This window comes from Coregonus clupeaformis, chromosome 30 (genome assembly GCF_020615455.1).
Source record: "Coregonus clupeaformis isolate EN_2021a chromosome 30, ASM2061545v1, whole genome shotgun sequence".
In the NCBI taxonomy this organism is placed as follows: Eukaryota; Metazoa; Chordata; class Actinopteri; order Salmoniformes; family Salmonidae; genus Coregonus; species Coregonus clupeaformis.
In genome coordinates, this window is record NC_059221.1 from 22,181,477 (window position 1) to 22,193,634 (window position 12,158).

The 12,158-nt window shown below is 47.0% G+C and overlaps 1 pseudogene; it reads right to left on the bottom strand.

Moving 5' to 3' along the window:
• Positions 1 to 7,690: 7,690 nt before the first annotated feature.
• LOC121546471 overlaps positions 7,691 to 12,158 on the bottom strand; it is a 35,817-nt pseudogene continuing 31,349 nt past the window's right edge.

Here is a 12,158-nt window from a genome sequence, read left to right on the forward strand (position 1 = left end):
GCTGCTGGCTGTGAAGCTTGCCTTGGAGGAGTGGCGTCACTGGCTGGAGGGGTCCACCATTCCATTTCTCGTTTGGACCGATCATAAGAACTTGGAGTACATCCGCACGGCCAAACGGTTGAACTCCAGGCAGTCCCGCTGGGCCCTGTTCTTCACCAGGTTTAATTTCACTCTGTCATACCGGCCTGGATCACGCAACACCAAGCCAGACGCCCTCTCCCGTCAATTCCAGAAGGATGACAACCCCTCCAAGGATCCTGTGTCGATTCTGCCAAGTCCCTGCATCGTAGCAGCTCTGACCTGGGCTGTTGAGGAACAGGTGCTGGAAGCTCTCCGTAACCAGCCCGGTCCCAGCACTTGCCCAGCTGACCGCCCTTTTTGTCCCCGAAAACCTAAGGTCCCAGGTCGTTCAGTGGGGACATGACTCCCGCCTAGCTTGTCACCCTGGCTCCACCCGCACTTACAACCTGCTCGCCCAGAGGTTCTGGTGGCCCGCTCTGAGAAAGGATGTACGGGAATTCGTCCAAGCCTGCCCCATCTGCAACCAACACAAGTCGTCCTGCCAGCCCCCAGCCGGATTGCTGCAGCCCCTTTCTGTGCCCAGACGTCCCTGGTCTCACATCGCCCTTGACTTTGTCACGGGGCTGCCCCCTTCAAGGGGCAAGACCGTCATTCTCACCATAGTTGACCGATTCAGCAAGATGGCACACTTCATTCCCCTCCCCAAGCTCCCAACCGCCAAGGAGACCGCCCAGGTGGTCCTGGAACACGTCTTCCGGATCCACGGACTGCCAAAGGATGTAGTTTCTGACCGTGGTCCACAATTCTCCTCCGCTTTTTGGAAGGAGTTCTGTCACCTGCTGGGAGCCACAGTCAGTCTGACTTCCGGATTCCATCCCCAATCCAATGGGCAGTCAGAGCGGGCAAATCAGGAGCTCGAGAAGGCACTGCGATGCATGACTTCACGCAACCCCCACTCCTGGTCGCAGCAATTGACATGGGTGGAGTACGCACACAATTCTCTGACCTGCTCTGCCATCGGTATGTCCCCTTTCCAATGTGTTTATGGATACCAGCCTCCTCTATTTGCCAGTCAGGAAGGGGAGGTTACTTGCCCATCTGCACTTGCGTTTGCCCGTCGATGTCGCCGCACCTGGTCACAGGCCCGAGCCACACTTCTCAGATCCGTTGCCAGCTACACTACCGGGGCCAACCGTCGGAGAATCCCTGCTCCCACCTACCATGTTGGTCAAAGGGTGTGGTTGTCGTCAAGGAACCTGCCACTCAGGGTGGAGTCGCAGAAGTTGGCACCTCGGTTCATTGGCCCATTCCCTATCATAAGAGTGATTAGCCCAACTGCGGTCCGGCTCCAACTGCCTAATTCCATGAGGGTGCACCCCACTTTCCATGTGTCTAAGATTAAGCCCATTCATGAGAGTCCGCTGGTCCCTGCTGCGCCTTGTCCTCCTCCTCCACGGCTCGTCGATGGTGGTCTGGTTTACACCGTCCGCCGCCTGCTTCGGTCCAGACGGAGGGGTAGGGGTCTCCAGTACCTCATTGACTGGGAGGGCTATGGACCTGAGGAAAGGACCTGGGTGCCAGCTAGTCGGATTGTGGATAGGACTCTCATCACCGCCTTCCACCAACGGCATCCTGATCAACCTGCAATCCGTAGGGGCCGCCCCAGAGGGATCCCTAACCGTCCTGCCCGCTCGGCTTCCTGTCCTGTGCCTGATCCTGTCTCGGGACCTGTCCCATCTCCCCGACCACGGCCCTCCGGCTTCCTCCGAGGATGAGGGCGTTCGCTCGGACCGTTCGGAGGAGTTCTAGCCCTCCTCCGGCTCCCCTCCTCCCGCCCGGCGTGGTGTTGCTCTTGGGACTTCTGGGGCCGTCCCTTGGGGGGGGGGGGGTTCTGTCATGAGCCCTCTCACTCCACCAGGTTACCACCTTAATGTGTTTCCACTATCTTCCACTCTGCTCATCTCTCTCTCTCTACTCAGCCTAACGAGCTCCACCTGTCCCTGCTCTGCTCGGCTCTAATTACTCTGCCAGCTGCGCTGCATTACCCACTAACCTCTCCCAGTATTTTAAGTCCCGTCTTTCAGCTCTCCTTTGTCAGATCGTCTGCAAAGCTCACACCCCGGAACCTGTGTGCTCGCGCTTCTGGCTCACCCTTGTTTTGGGACCCCGGACCTGCCTGATTCTTGGATACTCTTCTGCCCCAGGAAAACCAGACCTGCTTTCTGCCATTACGACTCCTGACTACTCTTCGACCCCGGTAACTCTGACCAGCCTTCTGCCTTGCTATAACGTATTTGGATTTCCCTTGAACTGTACTTCTGCCTTGTTTCATCCGCCCCGTTGTGTCTGTGTTTCCTCCCCCCCCAGGACTTCTGGACCACCAACCACCGGCGTCATCGGACGCATCGCTGCCACTGGGGGAGGGGCACAGACCCAGCACATTGGACGGGATAACCCCTGGAGCCTTCACTCACTCCCTACTTCCCTTTTCCCTTAAGTTTTAATAAACTTTCTGGTGTGACGCAATTGTGGTCCTCTTGTCGTCTGTCTGAACCGTGACAGATTTAACAACAGCCAAAGTGCGGGAATTACCTGGAGGATTGACAGAACATTTTGATGTCTATGTTGTTAGCCTACTTTGTTGACAACATTAAATCAAGATTCCTGAGGTAAGATTACGTCCATGTACATTTTGATAGTTTGTTTTCCTAGTTAAAACAGAAATCGAGAACTTGAAAACTGCCTGTTCATTCTTAAAAAAATAATGTTTCATTTTTGCATATAAAACAAAAAAAACTACTTGATATTTCGATGTTCAAATGTGGGTGGGGTAAAATGTGGAATGCTGGGTCAAGTGCACAGCCAACACTTCCTGTCCTTTCAAAATAAGAGGTCACCCTTCTAACTCCATTCTATGAATCTATTATCTATCAGTGGCAGTCAGTGCCGTTTATGATGAGGGAGGATGATTATGTTTTTCATGAGCATGGCCTTATTTCTATTACAGCATGTTGGATGACTGTCATTCATATTCCATTCACCCAATTCAATGTAACATCGATAGGTTTAGGCTACTACATGATACTCCAATTTTCCCTATACCCATCATGAGGTTGCTACAACCTAGCCTATGAATTAAAGTTTACAACGTAAGTGCACATAGGTCGAGAGAAACATTTGAGATGACAGACAGTGACACATTCAATACCACATTGCACACACTTGCCTGCATCTGGCTTATCTATGGTGTAATCATTAGTCCAACAATTGCAAACAAGAGTTTCTATTGGACAAATTCAGGTATTTTTATCCCCGTTTCGTTTGCTTCCGCTTAAGAAACGTTCTTCAACAGAATCTCTGATTGGGAATCTCACCCGGCCAAACATAGAAACACAACCTAGATCCTAAACATAGATATACATCACATAGATTTCCACACCCTGACTCAACAAACAAGAGTTCCATATGTCAGGGCGTGACACTTTTAAGAAGGCACAACTGTTAATTGAAATGCATTCCAGGTGACAACCTCATGAAGCTGGTTGAGAGAATGCCAAGAGTGTGCAAAGCTTTCATCAAGGCAAAGGGTGGCTATTTGAAGAATCTCAAATATAAAATATATTTTGATTTGTTAAACACTTTTATGGTTACTACATGATTCCATATGTGTTATTTCATAGTTATGATGTCTTCACTATTATTCTACAATGCAAAAAATAGTAAAAAAAAAAAAAAAACTTGAATGAGTAGGTGTGTCCAAACCTTTGACTGGTAGTGTATGTGAATGTGATATTTCAGTTTTATTTTTATATAAATGTGCAACATTCTCTAAAAAACGGTTTTTGCTTTGTCATTATGGGGTATTGTGTGTAGATTTTTGAGGAAAAAAACGATTTAATCAATTTTAGAATAAGACTGCAACGTAACAAAATGTGGAAAAAGTCATGGGGTCTGAATACTTTCCGAATGCACTATACAAATCTCCATGGCATATTACACAATTTATGCAGCAGCATACAATACATTTTTGGACTTGTTGGACCTTGATGTGCTGTGCTCACTTGAACAGGAAGGTGGCGCGGCAGTCCTTCGTCGGCAAATTTTGTCATCAAAATGTGTCATTCTCTGGATTTATGGTGCTTTCAAGACAACTGGGAACTCTGAAAACAACAAGGTCGAATCATGACGTTAGTGATCTTCAGGTCGGAGCTCTAGAAAGAGGCCCAGGTGCGTACACCGGTCCCTCACTGCGGTGGAGATCGGCGCTCGCCTTTGACGACGGAGGGCCCGCTGCAGGTGGACGTGTGCAGCACCTGGTGATCGAGTCTGGCTCTCTACCAGAAACCTGCCCCTCCGCCTGCCCTGTCGGAAACTGGGTTGGCGGTTTGTGGGGCCGTTTAAAGTCCTGAGAAGATTGAACGAGGTGTGTTACAGATTACAACTACCTATTGAGTATAAAAGTATTAACCCCTCGTTCCATGTGTCTCTTCTCAGGCCGGTGGTAGCTGGCCCACTCCAGGAAAATGAGATCAAGGAGACTCCTCCGCCCCATTGGACATCGAGGGGGCACCGGCGTACTCCGTGCGGTCCATCTTGGATTCGAGACGTCGGATGGGGGGTCTCCAATATCTGGTGGAGTGGGAGGGGTACGGCCCGGAGGAACGGTGCTGGGTGCCGAGGAGAGACATTTTGGACCCGTCTCTCCTGACAGAATTCCACCGTAGTCACCCGACGCGCCCTGCTCCGCGTCCTCCTGGTCGTCCCCGAGGCCGGAGTCGGCGCACGTCTGGATCCGCGCGTCAAGGGGGGGGTACTAAAGGCTGTCTTCCATTCATCGCCCTCCCTAATGCGCACCAAGTTGTACGCGCTCCTGAGATCTAATTTAGTGAAAAAACGCGCCCCGTGCAATGACTCTGTCATGGTCGCAATCAGAGGAAGTGGATAACTGTACTTCCCCGTGATCTGATTGAGACTACGGTAATCAATGCACGGGCGTAACCCTCCATCCTTTTTCTTCACAAAAAAGAAACTCGAGGACGCAGGGGAAGTGGATGGCCGTATGTATCCTTGTCTCAGAGATTTGTCTATGTAAGTCTCCATAGCTCTCTTCTCCTCCTGAGACAGAGGATACACATGGCTCCGTGGGAGCGCAGCTCCTGCCTGGAGGTCTATCGCACAATCTCCCTGCCTATGGGGGAGGGAACTGCGTCGCCCTCGACTTACTGAACACAATAGCCAAATCCTCATACTCAGGGGGGAACGTGCAATGCGGGCACCTGGTTTGGACTCTCCACCGAGGTAGCCCCCTACGGAAACGCCTAAACATCGACCCACACACTGGGCAGACCTCTCCATCAGAGCCCTCTCCTGCCACTAAATAGACGGGTTATGGATACTCAACCAGGGCATGCCCAGCACCACCGGATACGCAGGCGAGTTGATCAGAAATAGCTGGATCATCTCCTTATGACCCCCCTTGCGCACACATCCTAAGTGGCGCCGTGACCTCCCTGATCAAGCCCGATCCCAACGGACGGCTATCTAGGGCATGAACGGGGAATGGGACGTCAACAGGAAGAAGGGGAATCCCTAATTCTAAACAAAATTTCCTATCAACAAAATTCCCAGCCACGCCTGAATCTACCAGCGCCTTATGCTGGGAATGAGGTGCTACCTGTGGAAAACGCACAGGTATACAGAAGTGCGCAACAGAGAGCTCTGGGTGAGTGGGGCGCCTACTCACCTGGAAGGACTCCCCAGTGCGGGGCCTGTCGTCTTCTCCCCTAGGAGGCCATCCCCAGCACCTAGCCGCGGTGTGTCCTCCACGGCCACAGTTGGTGCAGGAGACGGGCCCCCTCGTACTCCGACCCCTCCTCTCTCTAGCGCCAGCGCCCCCAAGCTCCATAGGGCTCGGCTCGGAGGCGCTGGAGGGTGAAATGGACGGACCCCCCTCGGAACGTCCACGGGTAGCCAGCAGGGTGTCCAGCCTGATGGACATGTCGACTAACTGGTCGAAAGAGAGACTGGTGTCCCTACAGGCCAGCTCCCGACGGACGTCCTCTCGTAGACTACAGCGGTAGTGATCGATGAGGGCCCGCTCATTCCACCCTGCATCCGCCGCTAGAGTACGGAATTCTAACGCGAACTCCTGGGCGCTCCTCCTCCCCTGCCGGAGGCAGAACAGACGCTCCCCGCCGCTTTCCCCTCCGGTGGATGGTCAAACACCGCCCTGAAGCGGCGGGAGAACTCAGCGTATGTGATGGTGGTAGCGTCTATCCTCCTCCACTCGGCGTTGGCCCATTCCAACGCCTTGCCGGTAAGGCAGGAGATGAGGGCGGACACGCTCTCGTGTCCCGAGGGCGCCGGGTGCACGGTGGCCAGGTATAGCTCCACCTGGAGAAGGAAGCCCTGACACCCGGCAGCGGTCCCATCGTAGGCCCTCGGGAGCGAGAGTCGAATTCCCCTGGGTTCCGGAGCGGGAATGGGCTGACTGGCTGATGGTAATGGCAGGGGAGGTGGAGTTGGGGGTGTCCCTCGGGTCTCCCAGCGTTGAAGTGTGCTAATAACATCCTGCAGGGCGGTCCCGATCCGAAGGATCTGGTCATTCTGCTCCCGGACCCGATCCTCCAAAGTCTCCTGTGTTGCTGCGGCTCCTGCTGATTCCATTCTGAATGGTGTGTGATTCTGTCAGCGGGTGCTGTAGGTGGGTGTGGTGTGGGAATCAGGCGCAGGACGCAGAAGATAAGTCCAAAAGACTTTAGTAATGCACTCTCAAAACACGATCCAACAGCCCGGAGGCGAGAAAATGCGCACACAGGCGTAAACAAAAGGGCGCACTAAACATGTGCGAAAAAATACTCTCCTACACAAAGGAGGCAAGCTACAATAGCGCACTGTAAATAGTAGCGCACCAACACGACAGCGAAAACAATCACACACAACACCTGACAAACACAACGAGAACTTATAGGACACTAATGACGCTAAACGACAACAGGTGTACATAATCCAGACAAAACCAAACGAACATAGAAACATACAACGGTGGCAGCTAGTATTCCGGAGACGACGAACGCCGAAGCCTGCCCGAGCAAGGAAGAGAGGCAGCCTCGGCCGAAACCGTGACACACACATGCGCTCCACTTCATAGCAGGCTAAGGATTGCTTTGCAATGCTTGCAGTTAGACACTGATTCCTTCCGAACCACTCATTGTTGAATTTGCGATTTCCAACTTGTTGTGTAATGTTTATCTCCAATTGCCGGCGAGCACCCGATCGTTTTATCTATAATTTCTCTTCATAATTTCTCTTCATATGACAAGGATTGAAAAGGATTTGCCAGTAGATTGTAGACTTGATTCATGTTGATGATTACTAGCTTGCTAGCTAAGATTTTTAAAGTAGGATGTTGACATGATCAGTCCAATCAAAACTACTGTAGATATAACGTGATTTGACGTCATTTTATCTGTGGCCAATGACCTTGAGCCTTCTTGGATGGCCACTTCTAATGTAACTCTATGGCTGAAACACCTGCATTTTGGAGCTGCCTTACTCAATCAAGCAAAAAAAAGACCATGTTTGTATGCAGCTTTATTAACTCAATTATTATTATTGATTTTTTTACATTGTTTGCAAACTGATATGTGACACGTATTAATGCCAAAATAACATGCAAAACAGGCTCTGCCCCACCTGCCCTGGATGACAGGTCGCCACTGCACCCATTCTAAGTGCTGTTTCCTTATGCAAATTAGTTGATGGGGCTCATGGGGGAGTGGGCCTCCTGGCTCCTACTCTCCCTAAACTCTGGGTCTCTGTCATCCCTCTCCTTGTGTCTAGTGTACTGGCCAATGAAGGAGCCATCCTCATTGAACTCAATCTCCCGTCCATCACCATAGTCCACCAGACTGTCGTCACTCTCCGTCCATTTCATCATGGTGTCGTGTGTCGTCTGACCCCTCCTGACTTTAGTCTCTTCCTCCCTGGAAGAAAAGGGAAAATATTAGAGGCTGTGTTATGGCTCCCAGCTTTCACCATACAGTTCTAGACATTGAAAACAGACTGACTGGTTGTAATACTTACCGTCGGGCAGAGTAGGGAATGGTGGTGACATGGCTTATCCTGAAACGTTCAAATTGATTGTTTAGAATTTGTGTTGAGAGCTACAGTGTTGAAGAACATTTCTATAAAATATCCTAAAATCGTTGATAATTCAATCAAGTCACTTAAACCATTAATTTGTTTCAACAGCGACAGCATGTTGAAATGCAGACTACCCAAACGTTTATTTTGGTTCCGATTTCCGATTTATTGGTTATAAATATAAAATACAGTCAGTATAAGTAAAATAATACAGTAGAAATGGTGTACATGGTGTAGACTTGTGTTAGTATTCTCATACCTTTCCAGAGACCTTCAGCAGTCCAAAGGCAAAAAGAACAAGGATGAAAAATGTGAAAACATTAGTCAGAATAGAGAGATCAATTCTGAGGATTGGGGAGTTATCAGGAAATATACATTATTCTGAAATAATGACAACACTGAATGGTACAATATTGTTACCAAATGGAATTATTTATTTCACTGTTGAGTATTATTACCACACCATATTAAAGCATGAATGGGTCTTTCTATAAACTAGGGTACCAGTGAGCATTTCTTGCAGTGGACAACTGTTTGGAGCTGTTACAAAGTCATTAATAATTTTCAAGTAAATACATTAAGATATAAGGGGGAACATAGATACATTCAATATAATTCATGATTTGAATCAAAACCAGTTTAAACCCATTTTTTCGTGCTTGGAGTCTTCACAGATTTGGCAAAAATTGTGTGACATAAAACACTACCTTTCTTTCCTTACACTTATGATACTGTTTGTTGTTATATCATATACTAAGCATTTAACAGTTGAATTACACATTGACCTTGATCCTGTGAAATTCCTGGATATTGGTTTCAGACTCTTTTTTTGTATGGAGATCTCAGAAGTGTACTGTAACCTCTTAACATTTCGTATCTCCATATGTTATGGTGTGAAAACAGTTTTCATTGCCACACATATTCAAAACAATGTATGTGATTGCAGAATCCAATGTTTCAAACAGAAAGAGTAACTTTAATATGAAGAATAAAACAAAAATTGATACTGTCATTAAGGTTCTTCAATAATTACTCATAATAGTTGTCGGATGCCTGTTTGATGTCTAGCTGTTTAGTTACATGGGGACGTTATCGCGCAACATCAGCTGATTTAGGAAAGGATTTTCTGAATGACAGTCAAGTGATAAGAGCTTGTGTAATACTGCACACGATTTAACAACAGCCAAAGTGCGGGAATTACCTGGAGGATTGACAGAACATTTTGATGTCTATGTTGTTAGCCTACTTTGTTGACAACATTAAATCAAGATTCCTGAGGTAAGATTACGTCCATGTACATTTTGATAGTTTGTTTTCCTAGTTAAAACAGAAATCGAGAACTTGAAAACTGCCTGTTCATTCTTAAAAAAATAATGTTTCATTTTTGCATATAAAACAAAAAAAACTACTTGATATTTCGATGTTCAAATGTGGGTGGGGTAAAATGTGGAATGCTGGGTCAAGTGCACAGCCAACACTTCCTGTCCTTTCAAAATAAGAGGTCACCCTTCTAACTCCATTCTATGAATCTATTATCTATCAGTGGCAGTCAGTGCCGTTTATGATGAGGGAGGATGATTATGTTTTTCATGAGCATGGCCTTATTTCTATTACAGCATGTTGGATGACTGTCATTCATATTCCATTCACCCAATTCAATGTAACATCGATAGGTTTAGGCTACTACATGATACTCCAATTTTCCCTATACCCATCATGAGGTTGCTACAACCTAGCCTATGAATTAAAGTTTACAACGTAAGTGCACATAGGTCGAGAGAAACATTTGAGATGACAGACAGTGACACATTCAATACCACATTGCACACACTTGCCTGCATCTGGCTTATCTATGGTGTAATCATTAGTCCAACAATTGCAAACAAGAGTTTCTATTGGACAAATTCAGGTATTTTTATCCCCGTTTCGTTTGCTTCCGCTTAAGAAACGTTCTTCAACAGAATCAGCGGAATGAATACACCCCTGATCACGCATGAACACAGTTCACTTTCATAGCAGCCACATTGTATTGATTCTAGCCTCTATGCACTCTCCTCCTCTCACTTTTTCCCTTCGTTTGTGGACTTCAATGAACAACAGATCAGTTGTATGTGACCAGACTAAAAAACCTTTCCAAACCAAACCATGTTATAACCGCTACAAACAGCCTACATCATTGTCCCCATATTAAAATCAAATCAAATTATATTTGCCACATGTGCCGAATACAACAGGTGTAGACCTTACAGTGAAATTCTTACTTACAAGCCCTTAACCAACATTGCAGTTTTAAGAAAAATAAGTGTTAAGTAAAAAATGAATAAGTAAAAAAGAAAAATAATTAAAGAGCAGCAGTAAAATAAAATAACAGTAGGGAGGCTATATACAGAGGGTACCGGTACAGAGTCAATGTGCGGGGGCACCGGTTAGTCGAGGTAACAGAGAGAACAGTCTATGACTAGGGTTGCTGGAGTCTTTGACAATTTTTAGGGCCTTCCTCTGACACCGCCTGGTATAGAGGTCCTGGATGGCAGGAAGCTTGGCCCCAGTGATGTACTGGGCCGTACACACTACCCTCTGTAGTGGCTTGCGGTCGGAGGCCGAGCAGTTGCCATACCAGGCAGTGATGCAACCATTAGCTAAAATAACGTCCTAGTCAACATAGCTAATAGAACTAATGCGTTAGTAAACCCGCTACAATCATGCAGTAGCGTTACAGTGTATAGTCAGTAAGCAGTTACACTGGCGGGCCCCGGTGGGAATAAATTAATAAAACCAAAAGCTTACCTTGACTTGGAAGAGTTCCAGTGTTGTGTTGGATAGTCATAGCCAGCTAGCTAACATAGCATCCCTCTGTTTGAGCCGGGTGTTTGAGTAACTAAACTAGCCAGCTGCATTTGCTAGCTAGCTAACATAGCATCCCTCTGTTTGAGCCTGGTGTTTGAGTAACTAAACTAGCCAGCTGCATTTGCTAGCTAAGTAAGTGAAACTGAAAGTGAAAAAAAATGACAAAAATCACTCTCTCGCTTCTCCTTCATTTTTGAAGAAATTAATTTGTTGAAAACTGTTCAGCTATTGTCTTTCTCTCTCTTCGAGTCAACTACTCACCACATTGTATGCACTGCAGTGCTAGCTAGCTGTAGTTTATGCTTTCAGTACTAAATTCATTCTCTGATCCTTTGATTGGGTGGACAACATGTCAGTTCATGCTGCAAGAGCTCTGATATGTTGGAGGACGTCCTCCGGATGTTGTCATAATTACTGTGTAAGTCTATGGAAGTGGGTGAGAACCAAGAGCCTCCTAGGTTTTGTATTGAAGTCAATGCACCAAGAGGAGGACGGAAGCTAGCTGTCCTCCGGCTACACCATGGTGCTACCGTACAGAGTGCGGTTGAGGCTACTGTAGACCTTCATTGAAAAACAGTGTTTTACTCAATTATTTGGTGACGTGAATATATTTAGTATAGTTTTATCTAAAAATGATAACTTTAAAAATATATATTATTATGAAATTCACTGAGGATGATGGTCCCTTCCTCCTCTGAGGAGCCTCCACTCTTATCTATTAATAAATGTATTAATAGCTGCCCGTACCATGCCACAGTGCCAAGAAAAGGTACGATTTCTAAATTTCTGCATAAGATTTAGTGTGTGTTGACTTATGAACTGCTGTTACTGTAAATGGTTAGCTGACTGATATATCAAAGCTACCTAGCTAACTATTGGTAATCTTAAATGATGCTATACATTCCAAAACAACAGTATCTATTGCTAGACTAGAAATGTGCTCTAGCTATAGTTAGTCGGTGGTTGCATATCTAACTAGCTGAAATGAAGCAAGCGTGTGAATAGTAGGCATGTAAATATAACCTTTCACTGTTTACAGCAGGTCTCCAGCTACCCAGACCTGTCTGATCAGCCTGATAGGGTGCCGTGGGTGTGTCCAGCTTACACCTGTGCAAATCTGTGTGTATAGCAATGGAATTAAACCT